Below are 20,708 nucleotides of genomic sequence, written 5' to 3' on the forward strand. Positions count from 1 at the left end.
ACACACATGCTAGGAGCAAAAATGGTCTGTGTTGGGTCACCGTATCTTCAGGAAAGCTCTGTTTGGTCAGTTTCACCTGTAGGTGGTGTTGAGGACACTAAACTGAAAATGTTCACTTTGGTCAAAAAGTCATTTTCCATCCAAAAAACAGTTCTACAAAATGTCCTTCCCAGTTCTCCTTCTCAATGCTTATCAGCAGAGGTGGAAAAAGTACCCAAAAAATAACCTGAGTAAAAGTTCAGCTGCTTGCACTTCTGGATTCTTGAGTAGAAACTAGATGTAATGTGCCTGTATCTGTGCACGTGGGTGTGTGCTTTTACTCAAGTAGTCTTCCAGAGGGATGCTGGTAACTGATACTTAAGTACACTCCTCCAAAAGCAGCTGCACTTTTACTCAAGTAACTTTTTGGACATTTCCCCATCTCTGCTTATCAGTCCTCTTTCCCCAATAGTATCAAACTGACTTGAGAGGGCCAAATAATGATAAAGACAAACAGCTTTGATCAGACATGAAAGACGGGAGGGGAGACAGGAAGCTCCTTGTAAGGGAGCTAGAGAAAGAAACGAACCTGTGATTTTCACTTTTTTTCCAGTTTCTGGCATTCAAAATGTATTCTCAGCCAGGATGATGAAACAGCAGCCCCCAAGCTTTGCAATTGCCACCATCAATCCATTCCCATTATGTAAGGCATTACAGAGCAGCTTGTCACCTGAAAAGTGGGTGGGAAAAATTAACATTCCAGCCTAACAAATGTTTTATGCCATTTGTAAAAACACAAAAAAAAAAAAAAGAAGGAAAAGTTGACCAACTCAGTGAGCTGTGGATGGAAATAACCACAGCATCACTTTTCGCTGGTGAATTAGCAGATTGCAGTGCTTGACAAAATAGAATAAGTAGAGGCAGTAGGAACCACAGTTCTCCTTGTGACAGTCATTTGCATATTGCAACTATTAGACCTGGGAGGAACATTTGCAACACTAGTGTTTAATGTATGACTCGTCTTTATCGTTCACAGTCTCTGCAAGTAGTCCTGCGACCATTAAATACACTCAGATTACTCCTCGCAGGTGCTCAGGCACCGCCAATGTGCTGTCATGGCATAGCAACTGCATACAAATGGCACAGATCACATATTAAAGTGGTGTCTTAAAATCAGATTTGCACACTAAAGATCTGCTGCCTGCCTTTTCTCCTTGTGCTGTTGTCATGGTACAATATACATCTGAAAATTGTAATAAACACACGCTTGGCAATCAAATGTTATGAATGCATTTGGCTGTCTCTGCTAACATGTATCAAAAGCATCATCCTCATACTCATCTGTTAAGAGCTAGTTTTTTTTTTTTTTTAAATTAGTTGCTTCTTTTTTCTGCCTTCCTGGGACAACGACAGCCTTGTATAAATTGTGGTCTGAATTGTTGGTTAGTAGTGTTGACATATAAAACAAAGGTGGTGGAATCTCCATCCCTAGAGAAAGTCAGATGGACATTTGGAGCAATGGCCAACCCGTTGGATAAATTCTGCTCTCAGTTCTTGCAGTTTCAATGACTAGTTCCTCTAGCAGAGGGAATTTTACAGTCTTTAACCCAAACTCTGAGTGCAAAGAGCAGAACTGGAAGGCAACATGGCAAACAGAATTGATCAGTTGTATGTATGTTCCACGAAAAGTTGTGATAGATACAAATTTGTTTTGTTTTGTTTTGTTTTCCATTTTTGGGGGTTATTTTTCAGCTTTTCGAGTAAATGTTTTTGTTTTATATCTATTTCCTTTCTCCCCCACTCTTTCCAGAGGGATGGAAAAGTGGGGAAGACAATACTATATTTTTTAAAAGGCTTTCTTTTGTAAAGCTAGAAAACTTCAGCCAAAATAAACAAGCACAAGGTTCCTCGGAAAACGTTTTCCTGGTGAGAAGAAGAAAAAAAAAGTGTTTAAATGAAAATGCCTGAGCAAGTCTAGTGGCAAGTGCCCCTGTGCCTGCCTCCCATTGCAGCTGATAAAGACTCTAAACCTGTATACATGGTTTCCTACTGTTCTCAGGGCCATAGCGCTAAGGACACAAGAGACATCAATGGTATAAGCAGGAATTAACACTTTACTGTTTCACTGTAGGGACTGCAGTGTTTGAGCACAATAAGGCAATACCTGCACAGAGCTGGGGGAAGAATTGATTTTGGGTGCTATGGCTGAACAGAAGACAAACAAACCTACCAACAAATAGTTTACTTTGAACTGAAATGAAATTTTTTTCTTGCTGAAGCAAAACGATCTGAATTTTTTTGTTCAACTCATATGAAATGTTTCAAATGTTGTTTCTCAGTCATTTGAAATGGAACATCAAAATGGCTCGTGTTGAAAGTCAAAATGAATTGTTTGACATTTCCAATTTTTTTGTTGTTGAAATTATTCATCAACTAGTTCTTGAATTCATAAGCAGGATCATGACCCTGAAAAGTGCATTTATTTGGCTAACTTACTTATTTGTCAAAGAAATGTTGTCTGCTGCTAATCCTGCCTCACCCTGGCTATGACTTTATTGAGGTAGGAATTGATCTTTCAGATCTTTTGTTTTTAGATTGCTGTGTGCAAGTGTAACCCGCACACCTACACGTAGTTAACTGTCCCATGTAGTGGTACCTAGGCCCCTACACAGACAGGGAACGTGTTCTCTACAGCTTAAGTTAAGAGGCAGCTGAACTTCAGCTCAAGCTGTAGTAGTGCTTACACTAAGCTCTGGAGGTCTTAGGCTCTAGTCTGCCTGAGGGCAGTTACACAAGGAAACTGCTTTCTGAACTCAGACCTTGTTTTTTCCTCCATTCCCATCCAGTTACCAAATGATGGCATTTATATTTTAATGACAAGACAATTGTTGGCTAATTACAAGCTTTGTCTGGAGCTCTTACCTTAAGTATGTCTGTCCTTGTTAGGTATCATTTGAAGTCAGTGGAACTGCTTACAAAGTAAAGTACTACTCAGCCTGCCTCAGTAGGGCAGAATCAATGATTTTCTTGTAGTTTTGATTTTTGTTGCATGTGAGCAGAAAGCTCCAAGTAGAATGGTTAGTCTTTAAGATGCTACAGGGCTGCTAGACAATGTCAGGTGTTAGTGGGACATCAAGACACAGAAAATCCACTTCTGGATGAAGACTTGGTAGCGCCTAGTGTTACTAGAACTTCTTTTCTGGCTCGAGCTCAGAGAGGGAATTTCTGCCTCTGCTCGGTGTCTTGTCAGAATTTTCAACTCCAAATGTCTCAGTCTTTACCCCAAACTCTATGTGATCATTCAAAGTTCAACTTAAAATGTCCCTGCTAGGTTCTTGGTGGGAAACTCCATTTGCTTCTTCTGATTCCTGGGATAGGGGATATTACAATATCTCCCTACTGCATTCCCCAACATTCTCTTGGCTTTTTTGACTGATGCTACAGGTGTGGATAGTCCCTGAAAACATCTGCTCAAAGATCTCTCTTTTGAGTTGTGGTACCTGATTCAGGCCCCACCCTTTTGCATATCTATATTTGGGATTATATTTTCCAATGTGAATTACTTTGCATTTACCAACATGGAAGTTCCCCACTCAGTTTCTTGCCTGGCCACCCAGTTTGGTGAGGTCCCTTTGTAACTCTTTGCAGTCAGCTTTGGATTTAACTGTACTGGCTATTTTAGTGTCATCTGCAAGTTTTGCTGCTTCAGTGTTCGCTTCTTTTTCCAGAATTGGGAACTATGCTGAAGAGCAAAGGTCCCACTTCCTTATACACAGTATGGGTCCTAGGGGGCTCCCACACATTCCTCATCCTGAAAACGGATCTTTTTTCCCCCCACTTCCTTTGTTTCCTATTTTATAACCAGTTACTGGTCTATGAGAGGACCTTCCCTCTCATTCCACGAGTGCTTCATTGGATTAACAGCCTTCAGGGAGGGTTGGTTTTGTACCCCTGGAGTTCATCAGAACCCCTGGGAGATCAATGAGTAGAATTAGCTGTTTCCCTTTCACTGAACGCTGGGCCTGATTCTGCTCACTGGTCCTCTTGTTTTCTCCTGATAATTCCACAGGCATCAAAGGAGTTATGCCAGGGTAAAACAGGGGTGAGTCAGAGGCCAATCAGGGCCAGTCTAGTTGCAGAATTTTGGTATTCATTGAATTGATTGTGGATTTTTTTTCTTGAATTATTCACCCAACTTGGTTGTTAGTTAGTTGAGTGGTATTTATTGGATAATATGTTCAGTGAATGAATTTTCAGTTTGTTCTTTTCTTATGTTGCTGAACCGTCTACAATCATGAATGTGCCAAACTCTAAATTTCCTGCTGCCTCAATAGTGTGACTTTCATGTTTTTTTATAGTGCTCCTCTTATTTGCTTGTAAGTCAATGGAAAAGGTACATAGTGATGCAATGGAGATAAAAAAAACAAGCAGTCTTAATAGCCAGTGCTTGCTAAGCAGAACTACCATGCCATTCTGTATAACACGCCTTTCCCGACTACAGCTGTGAACGGAGTGAATGTTACTTCCTTGTTCTGAGTCTACAAAGCCTTGTATGTGTTTGAAGTACTGTGCTGTTACAGTGTTCTTTAGAACACTAAAGGATTCACAGAGTGTTACAGATTCCTCGCTCCAGAAAGCTGATAAAAACGAAGACATTTTGCTGCAATGGTGACTACAGTAGAAGGGAATGTTGTCAGTTAAATTGGCATTTGCGTTGGAGGTAGGCAGAACCACTGTGCAAAAAAATGTGCCTAGGGTTTGCTTTTCATTAAATAACAATGCCGCTCTCGACATGCCAACCGGGAAAGGGTTTTACTTAGTCGCAGAGTGAGCATTGATATTTGGGGCTTGAGGCTCAGGAAGTGGCAGCTTTGAACATGCACACACCCATGGAAATAGTTTGGGGGCACATAGCTGTTGAAGTTTAGAGGCACAACTACCATCCCCTGCTTGTGCAGGTGTATGACTGTCACAAGGTCAGGCCAAAGGGCTGCTACAGAGTAAGGAAAAGGCAGCTCAGGAAGGGGAAAATACCTGCTAATGAGAGGTGGATGGCTGCAGGACAATCAGGTACAGCTGGCAGGGAGGCGTCCTAGGCAGACTGTGGGCAGCTGACTCCACCTCAGGCCTGCTGGAGGCCTTTAAAAGCGTCTCCAGTTAGAAGGTGAGGGGATAGGAGGACAGACAGAGGCGAGATGGACAGAGACTAGGAGCTGGAGACATGGAGCACCACCAGTTCTAGAGTTAGAGACATCAGGGGAGGGGGACTCAGAAGGCGTGGCTGGGCTTTCTGCCCCAGAAGCCTGCTGTTAGGACCAAAGCCGTGCAAAGGGGGAAAGCTGCCAGCCCAAACACTGGCTGGGGAAAGAGGGGCCCTTGCCACATGATGGAAAAGCATGCGCGAATGTACTAGCGTGTGTGCGAGCAAAAAGCGACAAGGTCAAGGGAGCTTGGGACTATCAGGCCCCGTAAGACCAATTACTATGAGCCGTGGTGCCAACAGCTGCCACAGGCCCCGGGACAAGCTGGGAGGGCGGCTTGGCTCCCTGCATCCAGAAAGGGCAGGACCAAAAGTGGGAGGGGCAGGACCAAGTGCTTGGTCAGCCCTCTACGCTGCCCATACTGTGGTGCTGCCCCTCCTCATGCACTGTCTTACAGCTGTGGGCAGCTGGAGCAATGCTGCCAGGGAGATTCAGAGGGGCCCAGAACTGCACCCTGCCAAAGTAGCAGTGGTGGCGGTGCCCGGGGGCATTTGTCCTCTGCTGTCGGCAGACATGACTATGAGAGTGGGCCATTGTAAAGACTGCTGTTGATTTTGGTTTGTGGTGGGGGGAGAATCAAGACCTGGCAGCAGAAAGACCAAGTCTTACTGGCTTTCCATGGTAATTCAGAACCAAAGAACCTTTGAGGGTCTGGGCATTAATTGCTGAAGTCCCTTTGAAAATGGAAGTTAAGCCCTTGCGTCATTGAGGGGCTTTTGATGATGTTACCCTTGGCCTGGGGAGACAATGAGGTTTTCCCCAGTGGTTATGTCCAATTTGATGTACCTGAATACGCTGCTTTCTGGTCAGGCTGGTTTAGATTTTTCTCCCGAGATCTGTGTCCATTTGTCTCATCCCCATACTGGTGTATCGGAGAACAGCCCAGCTCTGGAGTCCTGCAGAAGTGGGGTCACCTGCCTAGAAATCATCAGTTTCAACAGGCAATGCTTTATAGCTCTCCCCCAAGGGTTCAGTTACAGCTAAGTGCGGGGTACTGCAAACTTCAGCCTGGCTGGTAGCCCAGGTAAATTCATTACAAACAGTCAAGGGTCAAACCTGACTTTTTGCTTAGGACAGCTGAGGGGTGATTGCTCTGAAATCATTTCTTTTCCCAGAAAAAAAAAGTGTGTTGAACATTGGCCACCTGCTGTCATTAAAGGGGGTTATTTTTTTCCTACTCTTTTGACACTTGGTGCCAAGTGACACTAGCCCTGTCACTCCTGCTGCTTCTGGAATTTGGCAAGTAGGATGTAATAGGCTGAAAGTGTCATGAAATATTCATGGTTCTTTATGCTAAATGGTCTCAGAAGGTGTCAGCTTTTGCATACAAGCACAGTATTTCCATGCAGTCTGAAATGAAGGGGCCATACTGGATCATGTTTACCTTTTAGAAATGAAATTTCTTCTCCCTATGGCCAAATGCTTGCTGTGGTTAGGGTCATATTTAATAGGGAGTGTTGCTTCTTGTTCATATATTTTCACATCATTCGTTTTCTTTCACATGACCTCAGGCCATATTCCTGATTTTATTTCCCCTTGTGCTATCTGATCTTGCATATTGGTTTTTTAATGTCTCAAGAAGCTGCACAATTTAATAATTTATGTTGTCTGTGCCTGAAAAAAAGTTTATGCACAGAAAACATTTGCTGTATCCATTGTAGCTTTTCTGTATATCTGAACGAAAATGACAGTTCCTGCAGCAAAGGGTGGGGCGGTGGGGAAGGGAGATGAGAAAATTGTAGGAAAATGGTTCGCATAAAAGCCCTTCTACAAATGAAGGGGCTAATTCTGTGTCTGATTTTAAAAGTACGAAAGTTTTTTATACTTCTGTGGATGCAGATATCTGCGAATCAGTTTTGCAGATGCGGATACTATTTTTCTATCTGTGCAGGGCTCTAAAAATGCTCATAGGTCACAGGAGTTATTTACTTGTTCCCACAGCACAAGAACTAGGGGTAGGTAGCAGGTTTAAAACAAGCAGAAGGGGACTCAGGACACCAGACCCCTAGGGCGGCCACAATGGAGGCAAACTCTGCAGGTGCTTTCAGCACCTAGGTCGTGTAGTTGCTAGCACTGGTGGGTCCTGATAACCATGCAGATAGATGTCTCGGGGAAGGGGGATTTTCCTTGGGCTGTTGGGAAATGGAAGGTTACAGTTATCTTAGGCACAGAGGCATAAACAGTTACAGTTCAAAGTGAGAAGCGGGAGTTCCTGTTTGGCCCCTGGGCAGTGCAACTGAGAGGCAGGGCTCTTCAGAGCTACGGCTCAGGCACCTTCTCCAGTCCAGTTTGTAGTCCAGCAATTGAGCACTCGTGCTTTTCCAAGCCAAGCTCAGATATTGTCTCACATTGCCTCCCCATGCTCTGACTCCCTTCTCAGCTGCCACTATACCACACAGACCTGGACCTGGCTGTAATGCCTGGCACTGCCAGCCTGCTCCAAACAACTCTGCTTACATCAGGATTCCTGTCTGCATCTGGCTTTCCTCCAGCTCCCTGCTTGTCATGTGGCTGGTGCTTCCAAACAGAGCCTCACCCCATCCTGGTGCAGGGCCTTGCGCCTCCCTTGGCCAGGAGGTAGAGGGTGTAACCTGCTTCCTGGTGACTGCAGTGAAATTCACAGGCCTTCTGGCGCAAGAGACACACCTACAACACAGAAAAGAGTCTTTGCCCAGGAAATAACCCTGAGAAAGTACCTGGAGATGCGCTTCCCTCCCAGCTCAGGCTGTACATCCGCAGAAAGGGGGCTTGAAAGATACAAGGCACAGGCTACCTATCATGGCAGCAGATCCTTCATGCCTCCCATCCCCTCTCAGCCTGCCATAGGCCTGTCTTTGGTGCTATGGATGGACGTCTTGAAAGAATGGAGCAGTGGGCTGCAGCAGGTGAGACGGGTTCTGAATTAGAGAGCTCTGAAAGAGTGGAAAGAGTGCATTTAAACACCAGCCTACTCCCAAGCATGTAGCAGAGTGACAGAGAACATAAAAACTGCCAAATTAAGTCAGACCAAAGTTCCATGGAGCCCAGCAACTTGTCTTCCATCAGTGGCCAATCCAGGTACACTGGAGGGAATGAACAGAACAGGAAATTGTCAAGAGATCCATCCCGTCATCCAGTCCCAGCTTTTGACAAACAGAAGGTAGGGACAAACTTTCTCCCCATTCTGTCTAGTGGCTATTGGTGGATCTGTACTCCATGAATTTATCTAGCTCTTTTCTGAGCACTGTTAGTCCTGGTCTTCACAACATCATCTGGCAAGGAGTTCCACAGGTTGACTGTGTGTTGCATGTTCCTCCCACTTGCTTTAAACCTGCTGCCCATTGATTTTGTTTGGTGACCCCTAGTTCTTGTGTTATGGGAACACGGAAATAATTTTTCCTCATTTGCTTTCTTCACACCAGTCATGATTTTATAGACCTTTATCATATCCCTTTAGTCTCCTCTTTCCTAATCTGAAAAGTCCCAGTCTTTTTAATCTCTCCTCATATGGCACCTGTTCAAACCCCAGTATACATGTGCACAGAGCAAATGACAGACAGCCCACATACCTGCATTTTGTGATTCCAGAGAAGCCTGCAGCTGTCCCCCTGAGCCAGTTTGGGGCCCAGTTCTCTGCTGTGGGTAAATCAACACAGCTCAATTGGTTGAAGGAGAGACTTGAACTCAATGGAGCTTGTCCCTTTCCTTCTAAAGAACACAGAGCACAGGTCATGGGGCCAGGCTCTGACCCCATTAGAGAGGCTACTTCTGATGTGATGATCACACAGCTGTGCTGGACTGGATGCTATTCTAAATGACGTGCTCTAACAATTTCCATGAGGCCTGTGTTACTCAGGAGGTCAGAGTAGATGACTACAGTTGTCCCTTCTGGCTTTAAAATCTATGGATTTTTCCATATGGGAATGTACTGGGAAATTTCCAGATGGATTTCTCATCTAAAGGAGTTTGGATAAAGTGATAGAACTTGGATGCTTCTCTGGACTTTATAAAGTTCAGCGATCTCTAATCTAGGCCTGACAATTCCTCTTTCTATGTGATTTCTGTTTTCCCTAAAGTACATAGGACAGGCTGCATTGCTGGCACATGGGTCTCTAACACTTCAAGACTTTTTGTGTTTTCAGCTATTTTCTTGCAGGCTAGGACTCTACTGTAGCCCTAGCTTAACATAAATTACACAATTCGTGTTGCGCAAATTGTATAACTTTTTTTGAGGCATCTTATTTCAAACCCAGTTCAGGCTACCATGCATCGGATTTTGAAATAAATGCTTATTTCAAACTTCTCGGTAACTGTCTTATGGCGAGGGTTACCAGGAGCAAAATGCCAATCTCAAAATAGCCCTCCTATTTTGAGCATGGTGTTTGGCTGTGTGGTTTCTACGTATGCCAAAACACTGCGTTTTTAAAAGGCCATTTTTGACAGACTGTCCGACCAAACAATCAGCCAACCAAGCAGCAAAAAAAAGTTCTGAAAATTAAATAGAACTGCTGTAGTACTGTGAATCCACTTGTGTGTTCTTTAGGGACACAATAATAAAAGAGAGATGGAGCATTTTTGTCAAAACAATTTGTGTTTGGAAAATGCCACTGACAAACTTGAGTTTTTAAATGAAATTGTTTTACTTTTTGGGAAATTTGGGTGTTTAAAATGGGAAAAATGTCAGAAAATGTCAAACATCCTATCTGATGTTTTCTAAAGAAAACGCTTGGGCTGGGTCTACACAATAGCGTTTTGTGGCTTTCTGTTGACAAAACCAGGGAGCTTCCACTCTAAAAATGCATTCTGTCAAGAATCTGTCAACAGCATGCAGCCCTTTTCCCGTCAGACTTCTGGTGTGACCATTCAAGGCATAGTGCCTCTGCTGACAGATTCTCTTGACAAAAAAAAAAAAAAAAGCTAAGACCCTCTGGGGGGGCCCTCTGTTGACAGAGAGGGCTTCTGGTTCACCATTGCAGAGCTTCCCATTGACTGTTCTGTTGATAGAGGGCTGGGCAGTCTGACCGCTCTCTGTCAACAGACTGCGTTGACAGGGGAAGACCCCAGTAGGAGTGGACGTGTTCTGTCGGAAAATATCTGTCAACAGAATGCTGTGGCGTAAATGCAGGCTTGTATTTCACATTTTGAAATGATTTTTGTTTCTAAATTTACTTTATACAAAAGAAATTTAAAAGGGGTCAACGCTGAAATGAAACCTTTCAATTTTATCAAAGCGAAATTGTTCAGTTAACCAAAAGTAATACATTTTCGTAGTTTTGTTTAACAGTTTTTATCAAATTTGGCTTTTCATCCCCTTTAGGACACTTCATCAGAAATCTTTGTGGAGCCCCGCAGGCCTAATGACATTTCTGCCTGTGGAACATCAGACTGATCTCCTGAGCCGCCAAGTTAAAAACATCTGCTGTGGTTTCACAGTCAGGCAATCCGGGCAGCCCTTCTGCCATGCTTCAGCCTGCTGGCGAGGGGGTGTGATGAGGCTGTGCAAACACGATCTCCTGTCACCGTGAACAGCAACCGGCTAATCCATCTGACATCAATTCATTTACGCCATCATCTTGTGAGCGGCGAAGAGCCACACTGTCAGAATGGTTTTCTAAACGGAGGTGCAGCTGCCACCATTCGTTTTTTATCATTTAGGAACAGGCCAAGTCCCTTCGTGTCAGCCATGCAGGGCAGTCTAGTTTCTGATTTCTCAGGGGCGGTAACACAGCACCCTACCCTCTCACTGAAACTGGGGACAGACTTCTATTCTTTTTTCTGCTAAGTTTTGGGGGTCGCAGATCAGCTCACTGTCCCTATTTCAGTCAGTAAAATGTCCCTTTCACAGTGGATGACTGGCACTGATTTCTGAGGTGTGAAACTCACAACAGCAAGAAGTTCTTCATGGGGAAACTACTTACAGCCATGCAAATCCACAGACATTGCTTTATATCGGCAGGTCTCTGAAGATCATTTTTGCAGATGTAGATGCCAATTTTGTATCCACGCAGGGATCTAACAATACTCACAGGTTGTAAGAGCTATTTATCTGTTCCCATAGCACAAAAACTAGGGGCAGGCAGCAGGTTTAAAACAAGCAGAAGGAAGTACTACTTCACACAACACACAGTCAACCTGTGGAACTCTTTGCTTGAGGATGTTGTGAAGACCAGGATTTTAAAAGGGTTCAAAAAAAAGCTAGACAAATTCCTGGAGGGTAGCTCCATCAATGGCTGTTATCCAGGATGAAGAGGAATGGTGTCCCTGGCCTCTTTGTCAGAGTCTGGAAATGGATGACAGTAGAGGGATCACTTTGATTCCCTGTTATGTTCACTCCCTCTGGGGAATCTGGCTTTGGCCGCTGTGGGAGGACAGGACACTGGGCTAGACGGACCTTTGGTCTGACCCAGTCTGGCCATTCTTTTGTTCTTATGAATGCCAGCGCTGCTTTGTGAATGCCTCAGGGCAGGATGCTCAAAACGTAATGAGAAGCAAATAACAAAGCCTCTTGCAATGCAGTTCCGAGAACAAACTCACTTTCATGTGGTCGCTCAACTAGTAACCGCTACTGCCTCATTCTAATCTATCTGAACAGGGACTATGCTCAAACAGATCAGATCTCCACACACTAGGCCAGTGCATGCTGACCTGTCATACTTCACGTCCTGCATGGACAAGCCTTAAGGTCAGTCTATGGCTGGTTCCTTCTACGTGGGGCCACGCCCAAGGTATAGGAAATCTTCCCTCCCTTGTACACCTTGCAGGAACAAGTCAAATTAGTGTTTCTGCCGGGAGGAAGCGCAGTGATTGCTGTGGCCATGCACCTCTATAGCACACTCCCTTCCCCATGAGTACTGGGAAGCCTGGTGTGGGATTGTGCCTATTGCTCTTTGTTGCTGTTATTCAGTGGTGTGCCACAAGCGGCCCACTGGGGCTCCACCTGCGGCCCAGAGATGCTTTGGCTGCCCTCCAACATGCCTCTCGCATGCTGGGGCACTGGAATCCCACACTTGTTATGCCTCCCCCTCTCAGCAACCTCAGAGCGTGCAAGTCACCTTATTCATGCGCTGTCCCTGCTCCTCCCCCTCCATCCCAGACCTGGAACGCCGTGAATCAGCTGTTCATGGTGTTCCAGCTTTGGGAGAAGCAGGTAAGCGTGGGGCTCGGGTGTGCAAGAGGCATGGCAAAGGGGGCACATGTGGGGCTGTGGGGCAGTAGGTGGTATCCCAGTGAGCCACAGGCTGCTGCAGCCCACTGAGGTGAAACTCATGTGGCCCACCCGTAATTGCTGGTTGCGCATCACTGCTATTATTTCTGTTACTGTTACCAGGTGTCAATTTGTCGTGCCCACTGCTGTGCAGGTATGAAGGGAACAATAGGCTCAAGCAGATGGCAGATGCTTTCCAAAGCACATTTTTATTTCTGAAGGCATCTGTCAGTACAGAGCGCTCATAGACTCTGTACATTATAGCTGGCTCCTGAGAATAATGCAATATGATGATATTCAAGCATGTGTTTTGAGACCCATTTTACAGTAATTGGTTTAAAAAGTGCTATGCCTGCTAGGTGCATCAATTCCTCAAAATGTCCCAGGCTTTGTGAGAAAAAAGTGTACATATTTCATTGCATTGAGGGAGCAAACATGTTTCTTGTACACCACGATGTCCTCATTTATCTGTCCTCTGCAAGGAGATTGTCATGCCACAGGCTGCAGAATAGTAGCACGAAAACACTATAAACATCTGACGTGTGAGTCCAAGAGGGAAAGTTATAGCCCTGAGCTATTAAATGCTAATAAGAACTATGCATGCGCATTAGGAGGAGACTACGACTCTAAAATTGTCGTCTTTGGCTCATGCAAGTTCATGTAGGAAAAGTGGAAAAATAGGGATAGTATTGAGAATGGCAAATGAGGGTATCCTCTTTGTGGTCAGGAATTGCAAAAAGCTAATCAGAAGATGAGGGACAAATTTTTATTCACCAACTCACTGTCTAGCAGCAGTTGGAGATGTAAACAAAACAAGAGAACAGGAAATAAGAAGAGATTAATTCTGAAGTACAGAGACTCTCAAAGACCTCTTGTAATACTATCGTCGGCATTCATGCTTGCTTTGGGCACCATGTCACGTATATGATAAGGAAAAATTGGGACAGGTAGAGACAGGAGAATCAGATAATGGTCTGGGGATGGTTATACTAACTGGGATGTATGGAGAAAAGAGCATGGTCTGTGGAACTGGTTGGAAGGGTTTTCTCTTGGAAATTTCTTCTTCAGTGAAACAGAAATGTTTTGCAGAAATACATTTCAACAAAAAAGAAAATTGTTTTTAATGAATTCAGAATGTTTAGTTCTGTTATTCTTGTTTCAGTTCTCCATTTCAACATGATTTTTGTTTCTTTTAAAATTTTGTTATATAGTTAACACAAAAAAAATCCAAACGAGAACCAAATGCTGTGATTGTTTTGAAACAAAATATATTGATAAAGTGACATGGCTTTTTTTTCAATGTTGCTTCATGGAAAATTTTGAATTTTTGTGTTTTCACTCTGCTCTGGAATGAATATTTTTGATAGTGATGATTTTCCTGAAAAAAAAAAGCGGTTCCTCATCAGATCTCGTTAGTCTTCAAAAACCGATAAAATGGAGACTTAACAGTTATGTAAAATTCTGAGAGCGTCATGAACACACTAGCACAAAACTCAATGGTAATGAAAACTAAGACAGTAACCATAAAACTAAGAGGACTGTGGGTATTACATGCGGGGAATGGAGACCCAAAGTGAGCAACAGAAACTGCAAATCCAGATTATTTGCAAAATCAGAGCAGGATCCCTTGGGGGAGTGAACACAGCCAGGTGCAAATGCAAAATGACTCACTGTATGGGCCTGCAGAGAGAATCTTTTTGTCAAGGTCTTGAATAAGGGGCTCATCTTTTTGATCAGTGCTAATTTTAAGATGTAGTGGAGTGAACTATCACCATCGCTAGGTGAATATCTATAGCATCTCGTTTGATTCAGGCACCTAGAAGTTTCACTGCTTTGATTATATGTGGCAATGAGCACTCAACTCTCAAAAAGATTGTTTATTTTTCTATTGACTGTAATTCCCCTCCCAGTTCTCCTCAGCTGAGTTCTGTAAAGACTATATGGAAAATTGCAAGTGTTTGGAATGTGTGTGTTTGCCTTTTTTTGTTTTAAATTAAATTTGCATGACTCAGAATGGTGTTCTCCACTTTTACATTATTAAAACTGGAGGAAAAAAGTCAGTGAATCCTGATGTTTCTGTTTAAGAAAATGTCTATTGATCTCTACCAACACATTTTATGAGGTCCAATTCACTTTGATGTAAAAAATTTGACATTAAAATAATTGCCAATAGTACCATCAATAACTACATGAAGTAATTTGTCTTATAATTGTTTTCTCTATAATGCTCAACTTTTCATTTTCCCTCCTGCTAAGGTGGAATCATTTTGAAGGTTCAGTGCTTACATTTCAGTTGCACTTTCCAGTAAAACAGCCTATTATTCTTCAGAAATTGCCTTACAAAGCTATTAACATGAAGATCAGATATTCTCATGTAATGAGATAAAAGAAGCTGATGGGTCTACTTAGGCAAGATAGCACGGCTTTATAACATGCCCTTAGATTACATTATAGAAATTAGATATTTGTCTTTCCTCTGAAGAAACTTGCCGCCGGAGAGGTGAAAAGCAGAAATATTTAAATGAGTTCAGTACTGTCTTTTCTAATGCTTAAGTTGAATTTTTTGATGATGCCACCAAATTTTCTTTTATTTAGTCCCTGGCCAGGTAGATATATCTGTATAGACAGGAGAATGTGCAGGACCTCCTGCGGTGCTCATGCTAAGCTAGCTGGCACTGCAAGGAAAGCGTGTTACAAAATCAGAAGTGCTTGAGATGTTGTGGCTGAGCGTTGCCAATCTGTGAGGGTTTCCATGCCACACAAGTCCAGATTAGATCAGAATGGGTGCATTAACCTTATAGATTGAACCTGGAAGCGGCCACTGCCTGAAAAAGTCTAACCAGAGATGAAGCCCAGATGGTGGCTGGGGCATACTGGGGCTTTTTAAAGCCAGGAAGTGGAGACCCTAAACGTGCCTCAGGGAGGAACTTTGCAGTCACACCCTGGATAAAAACCACTTGGTTAAGAACAACAGAAGTTATAGGGGGAGAGTAAACCCTGGACTCACTCTGACAAGGTGGGTTGAATAGCCCTTGGGACTGAAGGAAGCTCAGGCTGATAAATCCAAAGGTGGGCCAGGAAATAGGAATGAGCCCCAGAAACAGCAACAGGTTTCGAGATTGAGTGAGTAGACTGTGGTTGCCAGGCATGGGGTCCTTGGACAAAACCCAAGGTAATGGGCAAGGCCCGGATCTGCTGCCAGCCCCTGGGACAGTGGCTCATGACCTGGGCTCGCACAGGAAGACTATGGATGGCTTATCCAGCGGGACTTTGATAGCCTGGAAAGGGAAGACTAAATAGTCACATGACGGAAGGGCTGAATCAGGGAGAGAGAGGGGCTGTGGTACCAGCCACAGAGAGGTGCACCAGACCTGATGCCCACAAGGAGGCACCCACCTGAGAGTGTACACCATCCTGCAAACTAAACTTGAACAGACCTTTTCATTTTTGTTGTTTGAGGTTCAGGAAAGCTCAGTTTAGAACAGGGGTGCTGGTCTCCTTTGTCTTGGCCATCCTGTTTTTGGGCAGTGTAGGCACTAAACTGTCATAGGACTCCTGGACTTGCCAGCTGCAGCTGTGTGAGACAGTATACCCTCAGGGCCTAATTCATCTCTGGTGGGAGAGAGTCCATCAGACAGGTGACAGCAGCAAAAGGGGACTGCACCACCCCCAAACACTAGGTTAGTGTGGACCCAAATGTGGCTGGCACTGGCTTTGATGTGAGAACAGCAGTGGTGCCTGTTCTTGTGGTTTTTATAGCTGACCTTGGGCTATTCAGTTTTTCTTAAAGTCTTTCCTCCTGGATGCATGAGACTATACGAGAATCTGTTTTCTTCTTTAAAAAAAAGTCAATTTCTAGGCCTTACAGCGGCAGCGAAAAGCTCTCAAACTTAAGGCACATGATACAGGAACCAGCAAGGAAGAGAAAAGCCCCCAGAATGTATGATCATGTTCAGCGTAATGTCGGTTGACCATATTTCCCTATATGAAATACAGGGTACCCGGTAAAATTGCCTGGAGTTAAGTGAATTCAATGGCAATTCATTCGAACGATGCAGTACAATCATTCAATACAGTAAACCCTCGATTTAATGGACTAATTGGGGAGGTGTCCGTTACTCACCCCTGCCAGGCTCCCCCAGACCCAGTCCCGTTTCTCCCTTCCCAAAAAAACTCCCACTACTCACTGCTGGAACTGCTGCCACTGAAGGAGCTGCTGGGGCCTGCTGAAGCGGCTGTGGTCCCTGCCACAGTTCAAGGCTCTACCATGGCTGGAGGATCCACCACATACACCAGCAAAGGCTCTGCTGTGGCTGGGGGCCATGCTGCATGCACCCGCAAGGGCCCCACCCTGGCCTGTGGGAAGGGCCGCTGCTACCTCTGGAGCCAGCACATGCTCCTTCCTCCATGGGTGGGATGCATACGCAAGTGCTGTCTGCTGGCATACACACACCACCCCTCGTGGGAGGAGCACACGGCAGCTCTGATGGAGGAGGTGGTGGCTCCTCCAGGTCATGGCAGCTGGAAGCAGTAAGTCCCTGACATACTTGTGTGGCAGGGAGAGGGGGGTGATTTAGGATTTTATGGGCCTGGTTAAAGCGGACTTCAGGAGCAATGGGGTCCTTTGTTCCTGAAGTCTGCTAAATCAGGGCCCATAAAATTGAGGGTTTCATGTATAACATCACATTGACTGTGCACCCATTTAAACCACATACTGCATTAATACAACAAAAATAGGCAAAAATTTAAAATCTTTACCTATAATTAAGTGGTTATTGCTCTACGGAATTCCTGCTTTGTCCTCATCTTGCTGTCCTCCGTATTGTGGGCTGGTAGTGTGAGGGCTGGTAGTGAGAGAGAGAGGTTCAGGAGCCTGAGCAGGGAGCTGGGTCATGTGGGGGAGGGCTGGGGTATGCGAGTGAGCAGCAGGAAATTATTATTCATCTTATTATTATTTATTATTTATCTATTTATTTATTTGATTGATTTATTTCTCTTCTATTTCTATTTATTGTTTTTTGTGGGTTACAAATACGTTATATGTACCATACTTGTATGAACTGTATGTGTTGGAAATGTGTCTCAAGCTAATTACATTGTTCCTTATGGATATTAATTCCCCTTTGTAAGTTGTTTCGCTGTAAGTCTAACGTCAGTACTGGGCAAATTAGTAGAAACAATAGGAAAGAATAAAATTGTCAGACACGTAGAATAACATGATTTGTTGGGCAAAAGTCAGCATGGTTTCTGTAGAGGGAAGTCGTGTCTTACTAATGTATTAGAGTTCTTTGAAGGGGTTAACAAACATGCAGATGGGGGATCCAGTGGACATAATGTACTTAGAAAGGCTTTGACAAAGTCCATCACCAAAGGCTCATGTAAATTAGGTGGTCATGGGATAGGAGGAAAGATCCTTTCATGGATTGGAAACTGGTTAAAAGACAGGAAACAAAGGGTTGGAATAAATGGTAAATTTTCACAATGGAGGGGGGTAACTAGTGGTGTTCCCCAACGGTCAGTCCGGGGACCAATCCTGTTGAACTTGTTCATCAGTGATCTAGAGAAAGAGGTAAGCAGTGAGGTGGCAAAGTTTGCAGATGATACCAAGCTGTTCAGGATAGTCAAAACCAAAGTAGATCATGAAGAACCTCAAAAAGATCTCAGCAAACTGAGTGACTGGGCAGCAAAATGGCAAATGAAATTTAATGTGGGTAAGTGTAAGGTAATGCACATTGGGAAAAATAACCCCAATTATACATACAATGTGATGGGGCAAATTTAGATACAACAGATCAGGAAAGGGATCTCGGAATTATAGTGGATAGTTCTCTGAAAACATCCACTCAGCGTGCAGTGGCGGTCCGTAAAGCAAATAGGATGTTAGGAATTATTAAAAAAGGGATAGAGTATAAGACAAAGAATATCATACTTCCCCTATATAAAACTATGGTACGCCCACATCTTGAGTACTGCATGCAGATGTGGTCTCCTCACCTCAAAAAAGATATACTGGCATTAGAAAAAGTTCAGAAAAGGGCAACTAAAATGATCAAGGGTTTGGAACGGGTCCCATATGAGGAGAGGCTAGAGAGACTGGGACTTTTCAGTCTAGAAAAGAGGAGATTGAGGGCAATATGATAGAAGTATATAAAATCATGAATGGTGTGGAGAAAGTGAATATTGAAAAGTTATTTACTTGTTCCCATAATATAAGAACTAGAGGACACCAAATGAAATTAATGGGTAATAAGCTCAAAACTAATAAAAGAAAACTTTTCTTCACACAGCGCACAGTCAACCTGTGGAACTCCTTGCCGGAGGAGGCTGTGAAGGCCAGCACTCTAACAGAGTTTAAAATAGAGCTTGATAAATTTTTGGAGGTTAGGTCCATAAATGGCTATTAGCCAAGGGTAAAGTATGGTGCCCCTAGCCTTTAGTCAAAGGCTGGAGACAGATGGCAGGAGACAAATCGCTTGATCATTGTCTTTGGTTCACCTCCTCTGGGGCACCTGGCACTGGCCACTGTCGGCAGACAGGATACTGGGCTGGATGGACCTTTGGTCTGACCCAGTATGGCCGTTCTTATGTTCTTATAAGTTGCATGATTCGGGAATGTAACCTGGACTTATAATGAGGACCCCCTGTATTAGAGTGTGATTGTTTTTTTTAGGATATTTATTTTGTATAGTTTGAAAGGTGTTGTTAATTCTTTATGTTCGAGCAGTTATAAAACTTTCAGTGTATGAAGTTCAATGTCAGCTCTCATTAAATAATTCTGACCTTGCATTATCAAATCTGCTACGTAATTTCCCACTACTGTAAATATTTAATTAAAAATAGAAAAAATGCCTGAAATGTATAGGTTTGCACAACTGGAAAATAAATAGATGAAAATTAAAAAGAAATTGATATCCATCAATGATAACAATGATTCTGAGAAGACTAGTCATAACATATATCTCCCTCTTCAATCTCTAAATTGTCTGTCAGACTCTGAAGCTTTGACTTTGAAGTGCAGTCTAATAAAAGGGCATGAGGAAATGTGATTTACTTTATTAATATTTTGTCATGTGTTCTTCTAAACATTTAAAGTTCATGACCTACTGAAAAGTTTTGCAGAAGAATTCAAGCTGCCATTTAATATTAATCAGGTGATATAGCGTTCCAAAGTACAGCTGGGTGACTTTTATTTTTCTTTGTAGCTGAATAGTGTTTGTTCCAAAAATGCTTTTTTTTTTTCTTTTTTTTTTTTAGTTGGATAAAACTAATCTCAGCTGATGGAGGGAAAAACAGAAAAAAGTTGAAACAGTTCATTTGGACTTTTCAGTTGAACCTCTCTTTTTACAGAATCACAGAATCACTGGGCTGGAAGGGACCTCAGGAGGTCATCTAGTCCAGCCCCCTGCTTCAAGCAAGATTAACCACCACTAAGTCATCACAGCCAGGACCTTGTCCAGCTGGGACTTAAATACCTCAAGGGATGGAGAATCCACCAACTCTCTAGGCAACTCATTCCAGTGCTTCACCACCTGCCTGGTGAAGTAGTTTTTCCTAATATCCAACCTACGCCTCTCCCTCTTCAACTTCAGACCATTACTCCTTGTTCTGCCATCTGACACCACTGAGAACAGTTTCTCACCCTCCTTTTTAGAGCTCCCCTTCAGGAAGTTGAAGGCTGCTATTAAATCACCTCTAAGTCTTCTCTTCTGTAAACTAAACAAGCCCAAATCCCTCAGCCTATCCTCATAGGTCTTGTGCTCCAGACCCTTAATCATTTTTGTTGCCCTTCGCTGAACCTGCTCCAGCAAATCCACATCCTTTTTATACTGGGGGGCCCAAAACTGGACACAATATTCTAGATGTGGCCTCACCAGTGCTGAATAAAGAGGAATAACTACTTCTCTAGATCTGCTCGAAATGCTCTTCCTAATGCACCCTAGTATGCCTTTAGCCTTCTTGGCTACAAGGGCACACTGTTTACTCATACAAACATAGATTTCTTCAATCATTATTAAGAGTTAAAATGATCACCTGCAGACATTATAAACTGGAATGTAAACCAGAAAGCAAAATAAACCACCATCACCCCAAATAAAAAAAAAATTCTCCCAAGCATTTAGTATAACCTGTAGTACAAAGAGAGAGCCTGAGACAGAGTCTGCATGATAGAATGGGCCTAATCTACAGCCTAAGGCCTAGGGAAAAGTTAGCCTTGATGATATAAAGTAAACTTAGCAAAAGTCATATCCTGTTGCAAAGTAGAAATCTGCCTGCAGATTCACCAT

Source organism: Carettochelys insculpta, chromosome 6, assembly GCF_033958435.1.
Source record: "Carettochelys insculpta isolate YL-2023 chromosome 6, ASM3395843v1, whole genome shotgun sequence".
Classification (NCBI taxonomy): domain Eukaryota; kingdom Metazoa; phylum Chordata; order Testudines; family Carettochelyidae; genus Carettochelys; species Carettochelys insculpta.